Here is a 27,090-nt window from a genome sequence, read left to right on the forward strand (position 1 = left end):
AAATTAACATAGTCCTAAATACAAGAATCAAAGCTTTCATAATGTTAGATGACACTGTAAGGGAATTTTTTAAAAGTATTTAAATGGGCAAACATTTCTTAACTTATTGTAATGCCAATATATGACCCATAAGATTATCATGAGTTTGATTCCTGGTACCAAAAATAAATAAATAAATAAATAAAAATAAAAATAAAAATCATTGCTTTAGATGTCATCCAAATAAAAAGTTTGGTACATACAAAGATGTCACAAAGAAAATAAAAACACAAGCTATAGACTGGAGTTAACATTTGAAAATTTAGAAAAACTCTTAGAATTCACCAAGAAGTGGTTTAAAAAACTACTCTTTAAGAAATAGAATGAATAAGTGAAAAAATATTTCACAAAAGAAATCTATGAAGAACTAAGTTGTGCAAGAAAAGACCCTCAGTATCATTAGTCATTGGGGAAATGCACACCTAAAAAGAAAACAGAAAACCTCATACATTGTGTATGAAAGTGTAAAATGCACAGCCATTTGAACATTCTGGAGTTACTTAAAAATTAAAAAGATTACTGCTGGATGCGTTGGTGCATGCCTTTGACCCAGCATTCTGCAATGCTGAGGCAGGAGGATCATAAGGTAGAGCCTAATGGAGCAACTTAGCTATTTAGTGAGACCTTGTCTCAAAATTTTAAAAAATGGCTGAGGATGCAGCTTGACACAAGACCCTGTGTTTAATCCTTGGTACTGCACAGCCACACACACACACACACACACACACACACACACACACACAGGGTTAAAAACATTTTACCACACTCAGCAATTCTACTCTTAGTAAAATGTGAACATGAGTCTTGTACATAGATGTTCGCAGCAACATTATCTACATAACATCCACAAAACAGAAACAGTCTATATATCTGTCAACTGTGAATGAATAAATGAAATGTGGTACTTTATACCTACACAAGTGACTACTCAGCCATCTAAAATGAACCAAATGCTGATACATGCGACAAAATATGTAAGTCTTGAAAATACATTGTCAGGCAAATGTCAGATACAGGAGACTGTATATTATACGATTCTATGTATGCAAAACTTTTAGGGAAAAGATCTGTAGTTAAAGACAGTTTAGTCCTTGTCTGGACTGGGACTGGGTAGAAGGGGCATAGGACTGAATTCTGGTTGGGCACAGGAAAAACTGAGACAATGATAATACTCTAAAACGCGACTGTGGTGACAATTTCAGAATACCATACATTTTCTGAAAACCATGGAACCTTACATTTCCCATAGGTGGACATTCGTAGTATCTAAGTCATACTTCAAGAAAGCTGTAAAAAAAATCTTCAACTCATATGTGTAACATTACATTGTCTCCCTGGTGTGAGAAACTGAAAGAGTAAATAACAACTAAAATGTGCAATAAAAAAAAAAATCTCTCAGGAATGATTCTTGAGGTCAGTGGCTAGCTGTAGAGTTTAGTTATGAGACATTAATTGAGTCAGTGAAGAAGTGTGAAGTTGAAAGGAAAAGATAAATATTTCATCATTTCCAGTCATCTTGTTCACCCTGGGGGACTATATTTGGAATATCTTCTTCTGAATAATATCATAAGAAGGATCAAACAAACATTCTTGACTTGAATAATTTTCCAGTGTTAAATGCTCACCCAATACCCCTACCATGGAAGCTACCGTCAAATCCAACTCTCACCACTTTTTTTCATCCTTACCCTTTCCCTTTCTCCATTCTTTAAGATCCTGACACTTCACCATTTGCAAATCACCGTAAAAAACAAAGAGGTGTCCTGGTTCCAATGCTCCCTGCATTTAAACTATATTGCTCTTGCTGCTGGGACATCTGTCACTCTCTCCCCAACAGGGTCATTAAGCTACCAAGGCTATAATGAAGTTTTGCTGACCCAATGTGCTCCTCCTTTGGAGATCTCTATCAGGAGTGCTGGGCTATTGTGAATACAGATGTACACTCTTCAGGTCTTTGCTTTTTTTTGCTGTTGCCCACTAAGGATACTATTATTGTTTACTCATCTACAGCTTTGAGTTAGAGGCACACAGTCAATACCTGTTGCTCTTTGCTCAGTAAACCACTCCCAACTCCTCCCTGCCTACCACAGGGGTGACATCTGACCTATTTGCAGGAGCCTTAAACCCTATCTTGGGTACAATTACACAGGCTGCGGGACTTGCAAACATTTTCCAGACCAGATTCATTGTTTAATGAGGTCATTAAGGAAGTAAAGGGGAGGGAGTACAGGCTCCCTAAAGGCAATTGCATGCTGGCAAAGACAGCTATACATCCAACCAAATCACAAGCATCACTAATTCAGCAGCGCTAATCAATAGGCCTCATAGCAAAGCTGAATTCTCTGCTTTGGGTTGGAAGGAAAGAACGTGTTCTCCCAGAGAGTACTTGGATAACTGGAAGAATTACAGAAAAACACACTATTCCATTTGGATCCAGTACTCACTGAAATGAGCCAAATAATCAGCTCACCAGCATAAAGCATAGTCTTCACCTTTCTGCTGCACAGAGGAACATTTTCCTACATAATGAGCCCCTCTGGCCTCCTCACCAATGGTTAGATTGCCTGATCCTCCAGACCACCGTATGGGATGTTCCTGTACCATTTCTCCTGCCAGCCAGTTTCTGATTCAGAGAAAGACAGTCACCTAATTACATCGAAATGGAAAAGGATCAGCCCCATAGCTTGGCTGGGTTTTTCTTGGCCACAGAGCTCAAGAGGCGGCTGCAATATCACAGCACAGGTTTCAAAGGATTGATTCATTAGAGTGAAATCGATCTAGCTGAGGAGCTCAGAATCCAGAACAAAGTTCTTAGGCAATTTCTATGCCACCACTTCAATAAAAGCCTTCTACTTCCTAAGAGCCCAAACACTCAAAGTGGGTAGAGTTGCACTTCTTTTGTCAATATTGATGGCAGAGATCTCATGCTCTTCCTGGAGAGTGGATGCTTAATTCTTTCACACTGTCAGTGAGAGCTAAGAAACCAAATCTGTATCCTCCAGGTAAGAATTCAAATTATCTTTGTTTCTCTTCCTAGATCCAGAGTTTCAGATTATTCTACTTATCCAGCCACATATCAGCCTGCCTTATCTTGTTTGCCTTGTCTTTCTATTAGATGACTAATATGAATTAGGGAGGCTCTGTTAATAGGTTTGGTTCAGTTTACAATAAAGTACTTAGACTAATTAAATGACTTGTTCAAGTCCCATATCTATTAAGTGATAAGGCTGGTATGTCAACCTGATTTGTCAAACTCTAGAGCCTAAATGTTCATATGTGTTCTAAAAATGTCAAGTTTCAGAGAGAGAGAGAGCTAGGTTAACAATGGCCAGTAAAATAAAATTTTAAAATACTTTTAAAAACATCTATAGGCCCTTTATGATTGACACCGGTGATATCATTTCCGAAACCTTCACGTGCATTCAGCATGTGTCTACAGGGTCTGAATTCCTCCAAATACAGTTCTCCACCAATTGTATTTATTTGCCTTCTCTATCTCTGCCCGGTAACCTCTACCTCTGCCCTCTAACACTTCATCTCTTCTCTCTGTCTCTCTCTGTCTCTCTCTGTCTCTCTCTCTCTCTCTCTCTCTTTCTCTCTCTCTCACTCTCTGTCTCTCTTACTTTGCTAGCAAAATCTTCTAGAAAGAATCCAGTCATGTCAGAATGATATATGTTTGGGTCATCTCAGCAAAACTTCTATTTTATCTGTCTGGCCAATCTCTTTGTTGTACAAGGGAAACTGCCAAGAAAATGAAGAGCTGCTGGTCGGGTCTCAGTACAGGCAAATACTCTCCTCCATCCTTGCTGTTCTGCTCATCCCAAGGTCAAGCCTCACTGCTCTTGCCTAGAAATTTTTGATTAGTACAAGCTACATTTAAAAAACATTTCTGGGAAGAAATGATCTTGTAATTTTATTATTAGTAGGTACCTTTTTGCTGACAGGCTTCTGAATGAAGTTTGGTACTTGCAATCAAAAAAAAATATGTCTCCTATTGGGGAGGCTTTTAAAAATACTTTTGTAGAACTAGTATGATTGGATCATGGGTTGGGGGAGTAAAAAAAGGCATAGTTTATTCAAACATGGTACAGGAGAGGAGGAAGTACATAAAAGGCAGATAAGAATGAAAATGAGATGATATCTCTGAGAATAGAACATACGTTTGGAAAGAATGTCTTGGGTTGTATCTTTTAGTAAGGCTTGGTGAACAAAAGGCATTATGGTTAAAATGTCCACATTTTATCAAAAGACCAAGGTATTAGTCAAAAAAATATTTCTTCAGTGGTAGAGGCATAATTCAGTAACATCATAGAGGTAGCATTTTTTGCTCTGCAATAATACTACATGGCTTGGACCAGCAGCAAATACAAAGGTAAATAGACTAAAAAACCAACAACTCTTCTAAGATCTGTAAAACAGGTGAGGACATTGGACATATCATTGCCCCCAAGACTGGACCGACCAAAAACTGAATATAGAGAGTCTCAGATTAAAATATCAGAGACTCCCAGGCAGAATGAACGGCAGTAAACAGTTCCAGGACTTGCAGGGCATCTAAATTGTAAATGATGAAATGTTGAAAGCTCACAGTGTATAACTCAGAGAGGTTAAAAAAAAAGCTTCAGGGAAACCCATTTATACAGAGACCCCATAATTTTGTGAGTTTCACCTCCAAAAACCTGACCAAGTTCTTTCAGTAAACATCAGAGAAAAAGCCCATTGTCCTTCTAGCAGGAGAATAGGAAAAGAAATTATCATGAAATATTTTAGAACACTCAGTTATTCTTAAGAAGACCTGTCCTCAGGGAAACTAGTTAACCAGAGACCAACCTTCTAGTGTTTTATAAAAGTCTAATAGACTTGGAGAGAAAGAAACATTCAAGCCCAAGCATTTATGAAATAAATTGCATCAATTCACTACACTTTCAGAGATGGAAGAAGAATCTTCCTAATATACCCTATGAGACTATGATTAGCCTAATACAAAAATTACACAAAGACATTAGAAATAAAGATAATAACAGATCAATAACTTATGAAAAAGATGCAAAAATTCTCAGTGAAATATTAGCAACTCAAGTCTAAAATATACAAAAAGAATTATACACAACAATCAAGGGAAAGTTACCCTAGGTATGGAAGACTGGGTTGACATTTGAAAATCAATCAGTGTAACTCATCACATAAACAGGATAAAAAAGAAAAGTCACATGATCATACTAACAAACGCAAAAAAAGCACTTAAAATGCAATACCATTCAATCTTTAAAAAAACTCTCAACAAGGTAGGAATACAGCATAAGTTCTGCAACCTGATTAAAAACTACAAAAATCACAATTAATGATGAATCTTTCCCTGAAAGATCTGAATCTTTCCCATTAAACATCAAGCACAATTCAAGGATGCCCCCTATCACCCACTCCTTTTTAAAATTTTACTGGAAGTTACAGCTCATGCAGTAAGGCAAACAATGAATTAAACATAAAGACAATGGGAAAGAAGACATAACTCTGTCCTTATTGTCAGATGACATGATAACCCATGTATAATATCTGAAAGAATCAACAAAAAGCCCTGGAACTAATAAGTGATCATAGCAAGGCTTTATAACATACAGAAGTCACTACTTTCTAGGAAATTAACAAGTAGAATCTGAAATTAAAAACACAACTCCATTTATATATTAGCATAAAAAAATCTAATGAAATATGCACAAGAAGATCTACACGATGGTTATAGACCAGTGAGAAAGTCTTAGGTTCAGATCCCAGTACCAGAGGAAAGAAAAGTGATGAACAAAATCAAAGAAGAAATGAAAAATGTAGAGATACCCTGATGTTCTGTAATCATGGATAAGAAGACTCAATATTTTCAAGATATTAATTCTTCCAACCTTTATTTATGCATTTAATGCAATCTAAACCAAAACTACAGCAAATTATTTCATAGATATTGACAAACTGATTCTAGAGTTTATACGGGGATGCCCAAAAAACTCAGAATGTCCAAAACAATATTGAAAGAGGAAAATAAAGTTTTAGAGGACTGATGCTACCTTCCTTCAAAAGCTATCATATGTGCTATGTACTAGTGGTGAGAGAAAGGACAATTAGATCAATAGAACAAAATAGAGAACCCATAAATATACCCACATATATGCAGTCAACTAAGTTTTTTGAGAATTACCATTTATTGAATAATTGGTGTGTTACAACCTAGAATTTCTGAACTGCAAATAAATTAAAAGTTTTGCACATTTATTCTGTTACTTCTTAATACCAACAGACTGGGCAGCAGACTGATGCTGACCTGACAGTGGGTTGACAGCTCTTCCCCCAGAGGCCCTTCACTTTGCTTCATAAAAAGTCCTTTGCTGCCCCTGTTATTCTCCAAGGGATTTGTCTACTGCCCTCCTCTCTGTACAATCTGGGCAAACAGACTGGTGATAGCAAGAGTAGTGTCAATGCAGCAGTCCACACAGCTAGACAGGCAATTTTTAGTGTAAGAGTCTAGCAACTGCCTGGCTTCTCCACACAGTTATCTCAACATCTCCATGAAGTGATGCACCTGGCAGTGAACTGCACCTTCTGGTGTGTGGTCGCCACCAGGCACTGCAACTCCGCCTCCTCAGCCTCACCCAGGTCTGCCATTGTCAGAAAAGGTGTAGGTTTTCAGTGACCATGTGTGCACATCAGTCAACTAATTTTTTTTTTTTTTTTTTTTTTTTTTTTTTTTTTTTTTTTTTTTTTTTGGTTTTTCTCCGGTACCGGGAACCGAACTCACGACGTTGCGCTTGCCAGGCAGGCGCTTTTGCCGCTGAGCTAAATCCCCAGCCCCCAGTCAACTAATTTTTGACAAAGGAACACAGACAGTTTTCAACAAGTAATGCTGGAAAAACTGAATATCTTCATTCAAAAAATTAATACAGGCACATATCCTAAATCCTTCACAAAAATCAATTCAAAATGAATCATATACCCACATATAAAGTGCAAAACTATAAAGTTCCTAGAAGATAACATAAATGAAAACCTAGAAGTCACTGGGGTAGGGCAATGAATTTTCTGAAAAGATACAATAACAAAAGCACACTCCATAAAATAAATAACCAAACATGTCTGTTGTATAACTATATCAATGGAGTTAAAGGACAAACCACAATCCAACAGAAAATATTTGCTAAAGACACATGCGATAAAAGACTGATCCCAAATATATAAGGAACTCTGAAAACTCAACAATAAAAAAATCAAACAGCCCAATTAAAAATTGAGGCAAATATCTTAACAGATACTTCACTACAGAATGTTTTTATTCTTTTATCTTTAAAATAAAAACAATAAATAAACAAAATAAATTTTTATAAACCATGTAAAAAATAATATACTCAAATGGCAAAGGAGACTATAGCAAGATGTTCCACATAATATGTCATCAAGGAAATGTGTATTGAAAAAGCTGAGGTGCCACTGTATGCCACTATATGAGGTGCCACTATATCAGGATGGCAAAACACTGGAACACCGATCCTACCAAATGTAGTAAGGATGCAGAGAAGTAAGGACCCTCATTCATTGCTGGTGGTACTACAAAATGGTCCAACCACTTTGGGAGAGAGTTTGGCTGTTTCTTATAAACTAAATACATTTTTACCATGTAACTCAGCAATCACACGAGTTGGTGATTCAAAAGAAATTGAAAATTTATGTCCACACAAAAATCCAAACATGAGTTGTTTTTTTTTTTCTTTGAGACAGGGTCTTGCTGTGCAGTTCAGGCTGGCCTTGAGCTCACTTTGTAGCCCAGGCTGGCCTTGAACTCAACAATCCTCCTTGCCTCAGCCTCCTGAGTGCTGGGATTACAGGTGTGAGGCACCATGCCTGACACCATGAATGGTTTAATAGCAACTTTATTTATATTTGATGAAAGCTGAGGAAAATATTACCTCTTAGATGAGTTTATCCAGCTTTTCTATACCAATTAAGTATACCTTTGAAAACAATATGATAATTTAATGGAACAAGGAGAAATTAAAGTAAATGCCAGTAAAGGAAGATATTAAGCGCCAGGGAAATAGCTCAGCGGCACAAGCTCCTGCCTGCCAAGCGCAAAGTCCTGAGTTCAATCTCCGGTACTGAAAAAAATAATAAAAATAATAATAACTATGTTGCTAGTGTTCTATTTTTTGTTTGTTTCTTTCTCATTTACCACTCTCTTTAAAATAAAAAAAAAAGATATTAATATTCAAGTATAGATTTGGGCCAGGCACTGTACTATGTTATAGCAAGGCATGGATGTCCTGTTCTATTCCCTCAGGAAAATAAAACGGCAAGATAAGAATGGTGCGTCTCCTATTGAAAAATGCAAACACGTGCCATGTGACGGTATGCAAACGCAGAGTACAGCAGGCACTGAGCAGGGATCAAAACAAATCGTTTACCAAACTAGATGGGGTTATAAGGAATTGGCCAAGCAGAGAATCTTCCAATAAATATAGTCTTCATCTTTTAGATTATAGTCATTTCTGTTTTTGAGAACCTACTTCAAATCTCTATTGGACTTTCAGCTGAAGTATGCTTATACAACACAATTGGACAAAAAAAAAAAAAAGAGGGCAAAGGGACTTGTAGCCTAGAACGCTGGTGATTTTGCAAGATACTACATTTGAATTTTGATCTCTATGCATTCACCTCTTCTAATGCTGGTATTTCAAATCCTAAAGACTATAATGATAAACTCAAAGAGTTGAAGGGCACACAGAAATTGCAATGCATAATAGGTTTCAGACTAGAAGTCAGTCATATGTATGATATATATTATACAGACTTGAAGTTCTGAAATACTTTTCTCTCCCACTAACAATATAAGGCTCCCTATAACTGAGCAAAATTCTTTACTTAGATATTCTAAACCTTCTGCCTAAATAAATATCAGAAGATAAGGCTTGCTAGGAAAGATAGCTTTGTTAGTTATCTTGGCATCTTTGTGACAAAATAATTGATGTAGTCAGCTAAATGGAGGCAAAATTTATTTTGACGCACTGTTCATACGGTTTCAGTCCACCATCACTTGGCCGTACTTTCTTGGGCCTGTGGCAGCACAGGGCATCATGGTGGGAACACATACCATAGGAGCACTGTTCACCTCGTGATAAGCACAGTTGGGGGTGAGGCAGGGTCCTCCCTTCAGGAGGCCACTGCCAAGAAGTTAACTTCTGCCAGTAGGCTCTGCCTCCTAAAGTTTCTACATTTTCCCATGCCATCATAGACTTAGACCAATCTTTAGGGCCTTTGGGGACATTTCAGATACAAACTAGAGCAATATTAGGCACATTTGTTTCATCAGAAGAAATCTGAGCTATGGTTGATTTTTATAAACACACTTACTATGAGAAGACCTCCTAGGGAAAAAGTAGAGTAGTCAAATGGCACAAAGCTGGAATCCAGTTTGACTTGTGTGAATGTCTTTTTGCCCTAAATATTGACAACAATCGGGATCTTCTCTTCCTAAACCTAACTATCCTATATTAGGGGATTTCAAGCAAAAAGCAATTTTGACCCCCAAAAGACACTTAGCAGTGGCAAGAAACATATTTACTTGTCCTACTACTAGGAGAAAGTAGGCGGGTTGCTATTTATTTATAGTGGGTACAGGCTAGAAATGCTGTTAAATATCCTATGAGCCACATGACAAAATAGTATCCTATAATCCACATAACAAAATAATATCTGGTCCCAAATCTCATTAATGTCAAGGTTTAAAAACCCTGCTTCACACTGATAGCACATAAGACAAGAGTGAGCTACTGCAGAACGTTGGAAATCAAACTAACAAACGGAACATGCAATGACTCAAACAAGAAATATGCAGAAGTCATCTTCTGAGGATGAGTGTCCCGATGGCAGAGAGCAGAGGAAGTAAGACTTGAGGGAATAATTGATTGTATGACAATAACTGAAGCAGAAATATTTCAACAGGGTATATGTAGACTATTAGTATCAGAGAGGCGGATATTGGAAGTACTCACGCAGGACTTTTCAGAGAATGAGTTTCTCTGATCCCCAGTGTAGTTTTCTTGTCCTTTGATGATAGAATTCTTAATGGAAGGTGGACATACCTGCAGTGGGCTTCCACTATCAGTGATGTACTGTTCTAACCAAGGTCTCTCCTTCCTCCACCTAAATTCTGCACTCACCAAACTTTGGATTACAATTTTTCTTCTCACATGCATAGTCCTGGCTGTTCTAGTTATCAGAGTGGTGGGATTAACTTGCATTTTTGTTTCTTCACCAAGTGAAACTCTGTGAACTTGATGTAAGGCAGTGAGCAGTAAAAAACCTAAAGACCTGGACATAGACTGTAGTGAACTTTCTAGGAGAATGCCACCATAGCCAGACAACCAAGGACTGTTACAAGACGATATCTCTCATAGCCTAAAAATTAAAGCACTGGGAAGAAAAAAGGGGTTGTTGACAAATGAAATCTAATGTCCAGCTCTTTTACACTTTTTCTAATTGATCTAGGGAGAGGTTATGAAAAAGAATAAGGGTTTACTGTGAAAGCCCTCTATAACCTCTTACAGAAGAAGCTCAGTATGTAACACACTAAATTATAAATCAGTGATTTGTCCTTTTATATAAAGAACACTGTGTTCCACATAAGAAAAGAATGTGAAATATTCCAAGGGAGAAACAGGGAAATAATTATTTTTAAGTTGGAACATAGAAATTAAAGCTAAGTTGGTCAATGAGCCAGAAATTTCCAGATAGCAAGGTAAGATCTTACGGGAATGCCTTGAGGTAAAGCCAATTCAATTAGTTTCCACAGTGTAACTGTCAGGACCCCCAAACTAGGTGGAATAATGAACTGATTAAAACCTGTAATTGTAATTCAATGGAGGAAACCATTCATCTTGAAGATGGCAGTGTTCCCTGAACTTCAGGGGGCACAGACAAGGGGCTCTAACAGAGGCAGAAGTAGGGATTCCCATGTAAAGTGCAAGAGAACTATACATCTCATAGCAAGAGAATATAGAGCTAGCCTATACGGGACATCTGTTCTTTAGCCAGTAAGCTTCTGATTTTTGATCTGCTCCCTGAAATGTGGATTTCCTTCTCACTTCAATTTAATACTATTTGGATATATGCTTCTAATATGATCTCTGTAAAATTTCCTGGATTTCACCCAAAGAAAACATTAGTCAGTCCTCTCATTTCCCCTTGATATTTTGCAGTACTTTTTCTCATAGAGTTTCCATCTCTGCACATAGATTGCCTTGTATCAAGGTTGGTAAACTTTTTTCTATAAAGAGCCCAACAGTATATATTTTCAGCATTGAGAGTCATATTGTTTCTGCCACAGCTTGGTGACACAAAAGTTGCCATGGAAAATATGTAAATAGAGCTGGGGATTTAGCTCGATGGCACAGCACCTGCCTGGCAAGCGCGAGGTTGTGAGTTCGATTCCCAGTACCGGAAAAAAAAAAAGAAAATATGTAAATAAATGAGCAGGGCTATGTTCCAATACAACTGTATTTCTAAAAAGCATGAGGTGAGCCTATTTTGATCTAGGAGCTGTAGTTTGAAAATTGTTGTTTCTCATGTATGGTAATAATTATTCGATCAGTGTATATTGTATGCTTGCATTAAAATATCAATCTACCCTATGAACGTGCATGTAATACATGTCAATAAAATAAAAATTAAAACAAAATGACTCATATAAAACAACTATTCAATTGGTACTGGAATGTTCTGAACTCTTTGAAAGTCATGGTAGTCCATTTGCACAAAATGGCATTGACAATTTTTGTCTCAGTGTTTAACAAAAGCAGCATTCAATGATGAGATGCTGACAGAGCAGAGACTGTGAAATTCATAAGAACACTTACTTTATGCATTATTTGTTCGTTAATTCAATCATTCAATACTATTTACACCTGAAGGGGAATGGTGGCAGCTCTAGGTTCCAAGCACTTTTCCAGGTGCTAGCCTAGACATAACAAAGAATGTGACAAAACTTGTTCCTGTTTTTTGGAGAACATAAGTAGTATAAACCGGTAGAAAACGAACAGCTAAAGACATAAGCTAAATAGCCTCAGATGATGAAAATTACAATGCAGGAAATAAAGCAGTGAGGTTTATAGGAACAAGACATAGATGAAATGGCTATGGCTATTTTGGGAGTCAGAGAGAGTTCCTCTGAGATGGATCCTTTAGCTGAGGCTTATTTAGGAGTAAATTTCTTCAAAATACTAATTTTTTAAAAACATAAAAGACACTATTATTGTTGGAGCATATGGTTACATCAATATGGAGAGAAGTAGACTAGAGACAGGTCATTAAGACAGGGGTAAAGAGTGAATTTTGTTTCTAATGTGAAGGGAAAAACTTTCATATTTAGAAGGAGGTGATATCATACTCTAACTGGACCCTTTAAATGATGCTCTTGGTAGGGAGTGAGAGTGGACTCGTGGACGCGTTAGTGGAGGGTGACAGAAGGACAGAATAAGGTGTTGCTGCATATTTCTGGCTTGTCTAGAATATTTCTCTTATCCATTGCCATTGTTGTATTTAGAACTGAATATTGCTACAAACTGGTATTTTAAGTGCTATGTCTTTTGAAATATGTCTTCAGTCACTGACTTTCTCTAAAATCCTCCTAGATTTCATCAGTGTCTATTTTGGGACCCCCATGGGGTCTGTTTGGACAAATTAACCACTGGACTTCAGAACACAGTACCCAAAATTTAAAAGCCAGTGAGCAGAATTTTAACTCAGTACTACTTTCTAGATTGATAAGAACAGGAATCTCTGCTTAGAAGTAGATAACGGAGATTTACTTCTCATGTTTTTAAGGATAAGATTTTTCTGAAAGGCTGAAGTTCAGGAATTAGATAGGAGAAGCACATTCCTGCTCAATAGCATACCTGATCAAAGATAAAATAAATAAACTGATCTTGACTTCACTTTGTGTGTGGGATCTGGCCCATAGAATTGTGTGAAAGCAGATGGACTTTTCCTGATATGAACTGCTAGAAATTGAATATATGTACTCCTACTCCTACTCATACAACTTCCATCATCTGCTACCCCTGTGGTCCTGCGAGCTAAGGCCTCGCACCCTTTGCTCCCTCCCTGGGCATCACTAGAGTCTTCTGTATCACAGTTCTTACCAACTTTCTGCTCATGTGCCCTGTATCCACTACTCATGTCCAGCCATGTATTTCACCAACTAACATGTTAGAGAAATTCCCTCACCCTGTGACCAAGTCTTAAATTTTCTTCTTCTACTCCTACCTCTTTTTCTCTCCCTTCACTTTTTAAAATCTTCTCACCAAAGACACATCACACATTTCTCACACAGTGCTTTCACTGCACTGTAGAATACCTTACCTGCCGTGACCTATGCCACATAAAAAACTAACATTTACTCCCATTGGTGAAATATCAACTCGCATCTCATGATCAGGACTTTTATCATTCTTTCAGGACTATTCTGCTTAGTCTATGGGATTGATTTTTACTAGCCCAGCTATTTTCAGCAACCAGATCATGTCTTTCTTCTATTAAATACATTAATTAAGAACCGGCTCACAAGCCAGACAGACCTAGGTGTGAAGGGCATAGATATGTGACCTTCAGCAAAGTGTTTAACTTATTTTATTTTTCTCAAATGGAAATGAAGATATATACACTTTCTTAGTCTGGACTATACAGAATGAAGACCCTGAGGCTACTAATGAATAGGAAAATGCAATCCTATAGAAACAAGAAAGTCAGGGAAAGAGAAAGAGAGCAAAAAAGAGGATGAGAAAGTTAAATCGCAGAGCTTTTTATTGAGCTAATGCCTGCTTGGTGGAAAGCTCAAGAGATTAATCAATATTGTGGAACTGTAATCAGAAAGGCCATAAAAAGTACTGTTTCCCAGTAAAGTTCATAGTGAAGCAAAGAGACAGAATTTACCATGGATTTTGTATCCCATAGGCTTTTTTGCACAGAGAATTAATTGTCACACCAGTCTCAGGGCCTCTCCTGCCTTAGTGCAAACACAGATGCTACAGGGTGAAGACAATAGAATGGGCATAAGACAAGGGCTACTGGATTACATCCATGTGTGGAGAGAATGTCATAGTCCATGCGGAGTGGGTTGCCTCATTTTAAGTGGGTAAAACAAGCAGTGGAGAGACGGATGGTGCCCAAAGGATCTGAGATGATATGTAACAGACATCTTATACCACACTCCAGATTTGTACACGCACTCTCATTGGACTTGTCTATCACAATACAGAGGTGCTTCAATTTTATGATCAAATACTAATTTTATTCCTGCCAGGGCTAGGAAAATTTTAATAATGCATAGAGATCCCTTTAGCTTATGGTACTATCAACTCTGAGAACCTTAAGACAAAAAAGTTAATGAAACAAGGGGAATTCCCTGGTGGCACAGGTGGTCCTAAGACTCACATTCATGATCTCTGCTCTCTTCTTCCCCTCTTTGATTTTTTTTTCACACTAGAACAACACTTGAGCTAGTCAGGGCTGCTTGCCTGATAATGAGATCTAGAATTTCATCTTAAGGGTCTGAGTCTTAATAGTCTTGCATCCATTATCGGAATGTCATTATTGCTATAGACACTTCAGCTTTGTCAGGTAAAAATCCACAAAGAGATGTTCTGGTGACTCTTCTGGGATCCGGAAATAGACCTTCCTTTCCCAAGTGTTTAGAATTAACCATAGCTCTCCACAGTGATCAAAATCAATCACCCTCCCCATGTAATAAGTATTTCTTTTCCTTCTTCTTCTTCTTCATCTTTTCCTTCTCCTTCTTCTTGTCCTCCTTCTCCTTCTTTGTTTTACTAGTGTGGGAAGTTTCTCTTCTAACAAGTGTAAAGGATCCAAAATGAACCTATAAGACTCATAGCTTTAAAATCAATGGAAAACTAAATGTTCCCTCCATCACAACACTTCTTCCTTGAGAACTAGGGCCTTTATGAATAGAGGTTGAGTGTGTCAGGGGAGAAAATACAAATTCAATAACTGGTCACAGGAAGTGAGCGTGAAGGTATAAATTCTGCTTTCACACTTTGATTCCTATATCCATGTACCCAGAAACAGCACTATGTTTTGTTCATTCTGAGCATGTGACTAACCAAAGAAAATAATGTGCTCTTATGGTTTGGATCAGGACTGTCCCTGAATGGTTCAGGTGTAGAAGGCTTAGACCCCGATGCTATGGTACTCAGAGATGGGGCTTTTGGAAGATGAGAGCTCTGACTTCTCACTGTGATAGTTATTACTTCAGATATCAAGTAACGAACATAGCCAGCTACCAAGAAAATATGTGTCAATCATGCTTTCAGAATCCAAGAAATAACTGCAAGCTACATTAACATACCCAGTCAGGTCAGTTAGTATTAATGTTAGGTTAGAAGACCCATCCAACAGTACTCAAATAGTCTAGGTATTTTTAAATTCTCATGCACAGTATAAACCTGACCCAGTACCCCTTGGGAGGGACCAAAGGGATCCCTACCACATTTATAGTGATGGATTTGCAGGGATGTTCCTCATGGGGTGGGCTTCCCCTTTTATCAAAAACACCTTGATCTCAGACATTGTTTCAAACTGGTGGAAGCAATCAAGTATCTGGACTGTCACACCAGACTTCCTACCTGTGACAGTAATTAATAATTAATTATGGTTAATGTCTTCCTTTCCTCTGATGGATAACTGGTGCCTTGCCCTCAGCCACTCTAGAATCTCATCATCTCCATTCATATTAGGAAGCCAACATCTCCCCTTCTCAAATCACATCTGCAGAGTACAGCCACCACTAACTATGGGATGTTGGGGCTGCCTCCTCCTGGACACATTTCTTATTGCTTATGCAGAGTTATCTCAAAAGTGTGGACCCTAGAATGGGAAGAGCAACCACACATGGAAGTTTTATTGAAACACAAATTTTAGAACTCTAAATTTTAGGCCTGGTAAAATGAGACTTTAGGGATTGGGACAAGAGACTTATTTAACAAGTCCACCTGGAGGCTGTGGTGCAGGATCAAATTTGAGACTTACTGAATGTAGTATTGTCTGGAAACTCTGGAAATATAAACAGATGGTTCATTTCAGACATTTTGTAATAATCCATTGTAATATATCCAGTGTTTTGAGTCCAGTGGCTCATTCCCATTATTCTACAAAGACATCTCTATCTCATTAATATAGGGCTATATGTGTAGACAATTTATGGAGATATGCAAATTCTTAGTTTTATTTTGTACCCATGCACATATGTACACACACATAAAAAGGGGAAGAAAAACTGTAAAAATCTGATAAGATCAGTTAATTGTATCCATGTGAATACTCTGATTGTGATATTATCATTTTACAAGTCACCAGGGTAGGAAAATAGGTAACTGGTACCTGGAATCTCTGTATTATCTCTTAGAACTGCCTATGAATCTACTATCATCTTATCTATTGATCTATCCATCCATCCATCCATCCATTTATTATATTTCTATTGGAAATGGGTAATCAATTTATAGCTATTTCAGCTTCTTTGCATCCTCCTCAGCATTTGCTGTCATTCCTACTCGTTCAAAAATTTCTCTGATGGTTTACCATGCTGAAGATTTTTGTGTGCTTCTTTGCCATCTCTATACCCTCTGTGATAAAATGTCTTTTTGTAAATTTTTTTCAATTTTAATAATCAGATAGTTTGTTATTTTTGAATGTTGAGCTGTGGGAGTTTATATATGTGAGAGTTTATGATGTGAGAGTTTGTACAGACACACACACACTCACACACACATACACACACAACTGTCTTTATTAGGAATTATCAAAACCTTAGTGAATCCTGCTGCTGGGTGCCATCCAATGTTAAAGTAGGTTTACAAAAACACTACAGTATGTCCCTATCCACCTTATTTACTGGATCTGGTACCATGTGAATTATGGCTATTCCCCAAATTCAAAATGACCATGACACATAAATGTATTAAATCAATTCAGGACATGGAAGCAAACATGGCAGCACAACTAAATACAGGAAAAAGGACTTCCAGAACAGCTTCAGAAAATGGCAAGCATGATGATATAAATTAGTTTGAATCAAGGGAGAATATATTGAGGGAGATTAACAGCAATGTAATTTTTACTGTAATAAATTATTTTCAATATTCACCATACTTTTGATCACAGCATACAATATATATAACATATTATATATAATACATGTATATCAGACACTAAGTTTGCTGCTAGATATGTGGTTTGCAAACTTTTTTCCCAGTTTGTGATTTAGCTTTCAATCCTTTCACAAATCCCCACAAAGCAAAAGTGTTGTTTAAATTTGAAGAAGTTCCATTTATAAATCTTTTATATTATGGTTCATGCTTTTGGTATCAAGCCTAAAGCCTCAGTTGATTTTTGAATAAAGTGTGATATACAGGCCACTTTTTTGCTTATGAGCATCCTATTGGTTAAAAAGGCTTCTGCCATTCAATAGCTTACACATTTTTGTCAAAATCAATTGAGAACATTTATGTGGATCTTTTTCAGGGTTCTTTGTTCTGTTCCATTGATCTATGCATCTATCTCTCTGCCAGTATCACACTGTCCTCATCACTATAGCTATAAAGTAAGCCTAAGTATTGGACAGAATGATTCCTCCCACTTTATTCTTTTGTCAAAGTTGTTTTCACTACTCTAGGGTGTGTACTTTCCTGTGTAAATTTTAGAATAAGCTTATCTATATCCACAAATATTTTGCTGGGATTTTGATAGAATTACACCTATAGATCAATTGATGGAGAACTGTCAGCTTTACTATATGGAATTATCCAATTCAAGAACACTGTCTCTACATTTATTTTGAACTTCTTTGATTTCTGTCATCAGTGGTTTGTAATTTCCAGCACACTGTTTTTGTATGTGTTTTGTTAAATATTTGTCTAGGTGTTTTATCTCCTTTGGAGTGATTATACAGTGTTATATTTTAGATGGCATTCTCAGTATATTTATTTCTAGTGCATAGACTTTTATGAGGAGATATTATATTGTGTAATTAATTCAATTATTAATTTTGAGATTTTTGAAGGGGTAGGATAGGTAAAACCCATGGAATTTTTATGTAGACAATCATGCCATCTTCAGGTAAAGGGAGTTTCATTTCTTTTTTCTTAATCCATTACTTTTATTTCAATTTCTCGTCTTATTGTGATTCTTAGATTTTCCTCTCCTATCTGAATAGCAATGGTGAGAGTGGATATCTTTGCTTTTTCTCAAGCATTTAGACATTCACTATTAAGTATGAAACTAGCTGTATCCTCTTTTAGAGATGACCTTTATTGCTAAAATAATTCTCTTTCATTCCTAATTTTTGAGAAATTTTAACATTATGCCATGCATATTTTTTAGAGGGGCACTGGGAATGAAACTCAGGACCTTGTGCTTGCCAGGCAGACACTGTGCCACTGAGCTATATCCCCAGCCCTGAGATTTTAGCATTAGTCACTGTTGAATTTATCAAATTTTTTTTGCATCAGTTGTATAGTCATAGGACTTTTTCCTTTAATCTGTTGTTAGGGGCATCCAACAGAATTTTAGAATCTTCTGTAGGTATCCTTGATAGAACATTAGGTCCAAGCATTCAAGTAACTGCTCCAGCGCCAAATAATTATCTATGTCCAGTCTTACATCTGCCTGCTCCTATCTCAAGTAACCTCCTAAGATGTACTCCCATACAGATGCTCCTGTTTCCTACCCAAATACATTAACAAGGTCTGAAAATCTTTCCCATGTAGGCTATACTATCTTGCAGTAAGCCTGTGCTTCCCTAATTTGTCTATGCCAAAATCTCATTTGGTGGTCTGGAGACAATGTAGGATTTCAGAGAGTAGCAGCACTATCTTGCAAGCCACCTTCTGCAGGTCAAGATACTGCAGAGTGTTCCACTACAGCAAGTGGAAAACATTACTTTTGCTGGTCTGAAGAACTGAGGAAAATTTTGTATTAAAAAGTCACAGGCATATTTAATATTGTCCCTATTCCAGGTTAATGTCCCACCCTTTTCCTTTCAAGGCCCCAGTTTTTAAAGAGGACTTATTGAAAGGAACATTTAGGTCCATTTTCAGCTCGTTTTGTCCTTCTAATAGACTCTGCACCTGATTTTTCTGGTACTGTGTGCCTTACAGTTACAGAAGATAAAACTTTCATTAAAACCTGTCACAAAGGCACTTCAGGTTTCTCAGCATGACTTAAGCAAGCGGTTGACTGCCTTGAGCGTATCATCTCCTGTTGTCAAGGCTACCAGTGCTGTTCACAAAAGCTAGCCTTCTCCACAGCATTCGTGCTTGTCCTTGTGTCCTCTGCGACCCACTGCCACAACCACACATATTCCATGTTTTACTTTCCACCTGTGCCTCATTCTAATGATGACAAGTGAAGGCCATAAAGATGGTGATGCCACTGAGAAACAACATTCACAACAAACTGGGATGTTTGTCTAAGCCTAGGTTCTCTGGTAACTCCTTACTACTACTTTGGTTAGAAGAGCAATAGCAAAGAAAGAATTAAGGGAAAGAGTAAGGGGACAGAGAAAGAGAAAAACTGAGATGGTATGACACTGTAGTGACTATCTTTATGATCAGGAAACATCAGTTACTCTAATTTAGCAAATTCTCCACTGAGAAGTCCAATAAAGCTATTGCATCACAGGAAAATCAGCTCAGGGATAGAGAGATAGAGATAGAGATAGAGATAGAGATAGAGGTAGAGGTAGAGGTAGAGGTAGAGGTAGACGTAGACGTAGACATAGACATAGATGTAGACATAGACATAGACAGACATAGACAGACATAGACATAGATATAGACACAGACATAGACACAGACATAGACATAGACACATAGACATAGACATAGACACATAGACATAGACATAGACAGACATAGATATAGACATAGACATAGACATAGATATAGACATAGACATAGACATAGACATGGACACAAACATAGACATAGACATAGATACATTCAGTGATTCTCATTTCTTACTTGTTGTAGGTTCATCCCAAATGACATTCACTTCCCTGTAATGCAGAGCTCTTCACACATGGTCACTGAACAAGTGCTGTAAAGATTGTACCTCAGGGAGGATCAGGAAGCTCAGAAAGGAACTGAATGGTAAGCAACATGGGCATGAGCTACAGTGTCTCTGAGTTGTGCTCATGTGACACTGATTGGAGTCCATGCATAATTAGGGGCTAATGAGGCAAAGTGGAGTCAGACAGATAGCCAGAGGTTCCAGAGATGAGTGAAACTGAGCACTTTAGAGGTGTGTGCAAGCCTGCCTCAGAGGATAGATTTAAGCATTATGCAAAATAATGCCCACAACACCCTTTATACTGCTATAGGAAAATAGTAAATGTCTAAAAATAACCATATTGTCATTGATACTGACAACACTATTGATCCATTTACACCACTCATTGGTATATATAGATATCACATAAAAGGACCCAAACTCATGAATTTAATGGCTCTTCTGTTACACAGATGCATCATTTTGAGAGCTTTGTGTCAACATTTATTGTTTATATCTATTAGCTTTTCTACACTCAATCTTATAGTCTGTAACCTCTCTGTTACCTAGAATTACCTTGAGGTCTAAGACCAAAATATTGTCATTTGTCTCAATTCAGTTCTTTCTTACCCTTAAATTCCAAATCCACTATTATTCCTCAAATTGTTATTAATACTCAAAGCACATGGAAAATTTCAAGAACATGGTATTAATTAATAAAGCTATATGTCCTCTTCCTCCTCATCTATTTCTTCTTTCTTCTATTAAAACGACTACAACCAATACTGCTATTAGTACACTCCCCTTAGCATAGTGGTACTTTTGACACACAAACAAATGAAAGGTCCCCACATTGGATTTTGCTTTCATCACTTTGCTTGCCTACTCCCTGGATTTCCAGACAAAAACAATGCTAGCAAAAGGAATATACTGGGAAGAGCAAAAACAAAAATTATAACTATTATATGCACTACCAACACGCCTGAATTTATTGAAAGTGCTGTGGTGAACATTTTACATGTCTCATGCCATTTAATCTTCATAGTACTCCCATGATGGAGGAATTATTACATTCATCTTGCAAACAACTAAACATAGCCTTAAAATCCTTAAATAAAGTGTATCCCAGCCTAAAAGAGGGAGGACAAGGATTTGAACCCATTAGTGTCTAGAACCAAAATGATTGTGTTTAGCAATAATCTTATACCATTAGTTTACTACACATACTCCAGGCCCACCTTTTCAGTGAGTTCCAATTTTTACCATCCACCTTGGTCATTTATATCTTCTAATTCCTGCTTATGTTTTCACCAAACTCATCTAGGTAATTTCCTTCCCAATTAGCTTATTTAAAAATTTTAGGACTTCCAAAATGAGATGTCACAAACTAGTGATATAAAGCGACAGAAATGTTTTGTCTCAGTTTTAGGAGGTAGAAGTCTGAAATCAAGGTATCTGCAGAGTCAAGTTCCCTTTAAAACCCATAGGGGAGAATTCTTCCCTGATTTGCCTGACAATGCTTGGCATTGTTAGTTTCCGTATGGATCACACTGATCTCAGTCTCCATCCTCACAGGGGTGATTTGTTTTCTTCTGTGTCTCTGTCTTGGTTCAATTCTGTCTTAGTTTCTTTTCTTGTTGTTGAGACAAAATACCCAACAAACAAAAGCTAAAGGAAGAAAGATGTATTGTAGCTCACAGTTTGTAGAGGTTTCACTCATATTTGGCTGGCTCCAAAGCAGGGTAGCACGGCAGAGGGGAATCACAAAGGAGAAACAATTCATGGCAGGCAGAAGGTAGGAAGGCAGCGAAGTAGCTAGCAGCAAGTGACAAGCAACAAGCAGCCATCTTTCTGTTCCTTACAGTCTATTCAGGTTACCTGGAAGTACCCAGGGTACTTAATCCTGCATCACATCATGAATCCATCCCAGCATCACACAGTCTAAATACAACCAGCTCTGAAAAGCCTCATCATGACCACATAAGGCCTTGGGGGTCATCTAGACACAAACTACAGCAATGTCTGTCTCTGTAGCAAGGAACACAGATTAAGAGCCTCCTGTACTCAAGTATGACTTCAGTATGCTAGCTAACATTTTAATTAATTCACCTTTATTACATATTTTTCAAATAAGGTCAGATTCACAGGAAGTAAGAGATTAGGTTTTCAATATTATTTTTAGAGAGAACACAATTCAATCTATAACATCCCATTCATAACAGCACACATGCCCCATATTCAAAGCCTAACACCATCCAACGATGTCATTCTCATCTTCTTTGTTTCATATTTAAACATAAGTACAGACAAATGTGATCACATGGAGAAGGTTTGCCCACTGCTTGTTTTAGAATGAGGAGATCTGAGATCTTGGCACTATTCTGTCTCTCCCTGGTGTGTAATCTGGAATAATTTGCTTACCTGTTTTGAGACTTTATTTATATAGTGTAAGCTGGAGATAATAGGCTTTTCTTAATGACTGTCCACAAAGATTTAATGACTAGGAACAAAATGTTGAACTGAAAAGCTAGCTATATTTATAGCTCCTAGAAGTTATGAAGCTTGTTCAAGGTAAGAGACATATTGTCACTTACCCCCTCCCTACCTCTCATCAGAGAGGGGGTGAGATTTCCCACTAAGTCTGGTCTTTGTTTCCTGAAAGGCGTATACCGCCTTAACATAGGAGGATTTGATGTTAGTATTTCTAGACTATCCCTCTCAACAGACTTACCTGCAAATACAGTATATTTTCTTCAGATCCTGAAATGATTTTTAAATGACCCTACTCACCACTTTTACTTGTCACCTTCTCTTCACAGCCAAGCTTCCAGATAAATGTTCTATAGCTATGCTTCTGTTTCCTTTTAACCTATCCTCTGCTATTTCTTTGGTGTCTATGTCACCTGTCAACTAAACTGCTTTTTTGAAAGCCACAGTGGCATTAAAGAATCTAGGCATTCAAAGCAAATAGCTGGATGCAAACGTGTCTTTCCTAGCCCCCCCCCCATGCTTCTGGTCTATTCTGCTGTGGAACCCTGCTGCCCACCCTTCTTTCTTAACTTTCTCTTTATCTTGACATTGGTAATGTGACAGCAGTCTCTCTTGGTCATTTTAGCTTTGTGGATAGGATCTTTCCATTCTATTTACTACAACACAGTTTTTTCTCGGTGTCCTGTGGGTGGGAGTACCCAGTCCACATGTTTCCATAATGTCTTCTCTTTAATTCTTTTGGGAGGAATCATTCTTTTTGTGGCTGTGACTGACACCTAATATTCTTCTTCCTTCCTTATCTTCCTGCTGTGTGCCCATCCCATATGACTGGGTTAAAGTGGAAACTACACGAAGTGACTACACTTCAAGTCAGTGCCCACCACTTCCTCTCCTATTACATTCTCTATAGGTCTAAAGCATAAATGGCGAAGTTTTCTTTTGCTTCTTCACCATTCCCTTCACCAAAGCATCTTTGCAGAATTCTCCATTGCTATAAATATTCTTGTAGCCTCCGAACTCTGGGTAATCCTCAAGCACCTCATGCATTTTATTTTTTCTTTCCAACTCTTTATGAAAGCTTTGAGATTCATCATCTACTGCTTAGTCCAAAACAATACACCCAAATATGAACTATGCTAATATTTCCTGGGTGTTTGTTTCCTTTTTGTTCCAATTAATCTTCTTAAAACTTGCTATTAGGTATCTTCCCCATTTCCATAAGCTCTGATAACTTGGAGTTTTTTCAGTGTGGGAATCTTGATTGATGGCTTTTATTTCCATCACTTTCTAAATATGAACAGTGTGCAAGGAATGATCTTCCTATTTAATCTCCCTTACACATATGTACACCTAATTCTTGTTAGTAAGAATGAGTATCTTGGAGTATGTGGTTAAGCATACCTACACCATGCAAGAAATCAAGAGTAGACCATGTCACCTAAATTACTGTTCACTGATCAGCTCACTTAATGCTGACAAATTTACCTGCTTTAAATATGCTCAATTTTTAAATTAAAAAGTATAAGAGATGTACATATATCCTAAATCACTTGATCAATAACATGTCCTTAAGTCTCTGCTGAGTGTTAGTTATTTACACCATTACTGTGGGGAGACTGAAGTATAAAGCAGCTTCTCAGTCAATTATCTCACAAATAAATGTCACTTACTTATCAGCACACACAATATTATATTATGCTCTTCCATAATTTTTCCCCAGAGATACATTTGCGGTCAACTGCCATCCCTATTCTTAGCTTATTCTACATCAATTATGTAAGGGACACAATAGGAAAAGGAAAAAAGTCAGCCAATACTTATGTGCAAAATACTACTACCACCAAGCTAGGCAGCTTGTTAGGAATGTCAATAAATTTAAACATCGTGGAGGAGGGGCTGGGGATTTAGCTCAGCGGCACAGCACCTGCCTGGCAAGCACGAGGTCCTGAGTTCGATTCCCGGTACCAGAAAAAGAAAACTGGAAAAAAAAAAGTAAAAACTAAAAACTAAGCATCGTGGAGGAGTCTTCACAAGAACATAGTAGTTATCTTCTACCTACATTTCATAGAGGAGAAAAATAAGGCTGAAAAAAAATAAAATATTCTAAAAATTAACGTTTTAAAGACATCAGCAAAAATTATTGTGTGCTTTCCATGGTAAGTGTTGAAATAGTAGGGTGGTTAAACAAACACAGATCTTGTCCTAGTGCAAGTTAGATATTAACAGTGGACTGTAATTAGAAATGAAACAGGTCCACCAAACTCCAGAGCCCTAACAGCTATTTAACTAATACTTTATCCTCTCCCACTGTTTTCCACCTGCTGGAATATGAGGAACATTCCTTCTGAGCTACAAAGTGGATTTCTATGGTCTGGATAGTTCCATAGATGCGCACCTGGGTATACAAGTAGCATAATAACAGTTGCTGCTCTCTGTGTCTCTCTTCTGTGAGTTCAGTCCTTACTTGGAAGCATCAGACTTCTCAGACTTGTGACCAAGGCAGTGGAGAACAACATCTAGATCCAGATTTCGTAGGATTTACATGGTGATGCTTGTATTTATGCTTGGATCTTCAGTTTACTCTGAAATCTGTGCTTAATTGCGACAAACTCTCCCTCTCTCTTTCTCTCTCTGCCTCTCTCTCTCTTTCTCTCTCTCTCTCCCTCTCTCTCTTTCTCTCTTATTGTTCCTTCTGCTAGAACTGACTGACAGCTTGTGTCACTATTAACAAAATTTCTCGCAACAATGAGGCTCCTGCCCACAAGAAATGAGAGCCAGGCAGGGACTCCAGGATCTGTGTTGGCATGAGAGACTCGGAGGGCAGAGGAAGCATGAGGATAAGCAGTTCACGTTATGTGGTTTGGAAGACAGCAAAGAATAGGCAGAGTATCTGCTTTGGGAGACAGCAGAGCAAAATGTTCCAGAAAACATGTGTGACTCCTTTTCTAGAAAAGAGATAGGAAGGAGTGTGACAGAACCACTTTCACAGGAACATTTACGTGGCTCAGAAATGATATTAGGAGTCTCACTACTTGGGTTTATATATGTGTTTTTAAAATATCACTAGAATAGAAAGAGGATAAGGACCCGTGCTGCATATTGAGATTTGCACAATAGAGCTGGGTAGCTAGATGTGTCCTGAAGCCCTGGACTGGCCCCAGCCAGCTCCCCATCCTAACTGCTCAGACCCTGACTTCCTCATCTTTGCTTCATCATTAATCCTGTTAACTGGACGGTCTCCTGTGCTCTAGGCTGTGGCTGACTCTGTGCACCACTCGCTCCGCTCACTGGAGTACTGCCCTTCCTTCTCTCGTCTAACATGAGTCCCTGCTCTCAGCTTCCACTAGATCAGCTCACCTTTTTGATCTTAGACAATTCTCACTCATTCTTCAAATCCTGCTCAGAGTTCACTTCCCCTATAAAGACTTTTATTTCCTACCCACCTCCAACAAAACCCTACCTATTTTTTAATAGTTCTGGGCTTTTACATATGTGTTTCACTGCAAATGTCACACCTTCAGGAGGCTTACCTCTTCACACACCCCATGCTCTCCTGAAATGCCTTGTGGGGAGTGGGGGCAGTGCATTCATTCTTGTACCCAGCATGGTGTAACGTAACTCCTGAGATAACTGTGGATCTGAATGGATTTCCATGTTGCATGTTGCCAACAGTACATGGAGTCATATTTGTAAGGCAAGAGGTAGGGGTGGGGGAAATTTTCAGATGTTACATATTCATTTTTCATTGACTGTGCTCTTTGTATAACATGGAAACTGTGAGGATCAAATGCTAGTCATAAGACATATCAGAATCACCTATCAGTTTAACTTAATTCATGTGTTGATTTTTAATCACCAAAAAGAATTAATGACATCCTAAAAGGATGTATGTGATACAAGTTGGATGTAAAGCCTTTTAAAATTTAAATCCTTGATACAGTTTGACTTTAGTTTAGTACACAGTGGCAAGTATCTTCCTGAAAGAGGTAAAGACATCATATTACATAGATACATGCATACCCATGTTAATGGCAGCACAACTCCTAATAACTAAACCTTGCAAGCAGCCTATATATGCCCATCAACAAATGAGTGGGTAAATAAAGTGTGGTTTTCGTATGCAATGAGTAGTATTCTGTCGTGAAGAAGGACAAATGAGTCATTTGTAGAGAAAAATGAATGCAACTTGAGACCACAGAGTTAAGTGAAATAAATCAGACATACCAGTCTAAATATTGCATAATTTCTCTTGTAAGAAAAACTCAAATTATAAATAAATTATAGAGCAAAATAAAAGATAATAAAAAGCAGGGTGATAGACTCATTGCAACAGGGAAAGAAAGCAAGAGATAGAGGAAAGTCAGAAGGGAGGAGGACTGGGGATTTAGCTCAGCGGCAAAAGCGCCTGCCTGGCAAGTGCAAGGTCGTGAGTTCAGTTCCTGGTACCGGAGAAAAACCAAAAAA

At 37.8% G+C, this 27,090-nt stretch overlaps 1 protein-coding gene and 1 pseudogene across 3 annotated transcripts in view; both read right to left on the reverse strand.

The window, feature by feature from the left end:
• The window catches only part of Agbl1 (ATP/GTP binding protein-like 1), an 800,368-nt gene that overhangs the window by 87,129 nt on the left and 686,149 nt on the right, over positions 1–27,090 (reverse strand). The window lies entirely within an intron of this gene.
• Positions 6,368–6,690, reverse strand: LOC102011985 (annotated as a pseudogene).

This window comes from Chinchilla lanigera, unplaced genomic scaffold, assembly GCF_000276665.1.
Source record: "Chinchilla lanigera isolate Chin_1 unplaced genomic scaffold, ChiLan1.0 scaffold00015, whole genome shotgun sequence".
NCBI lineage: Eukaryota > Metazoa > Chordata > Mammalia > Rodentia > Chinchillidae > Chinchilla > Chinchilla lanigera.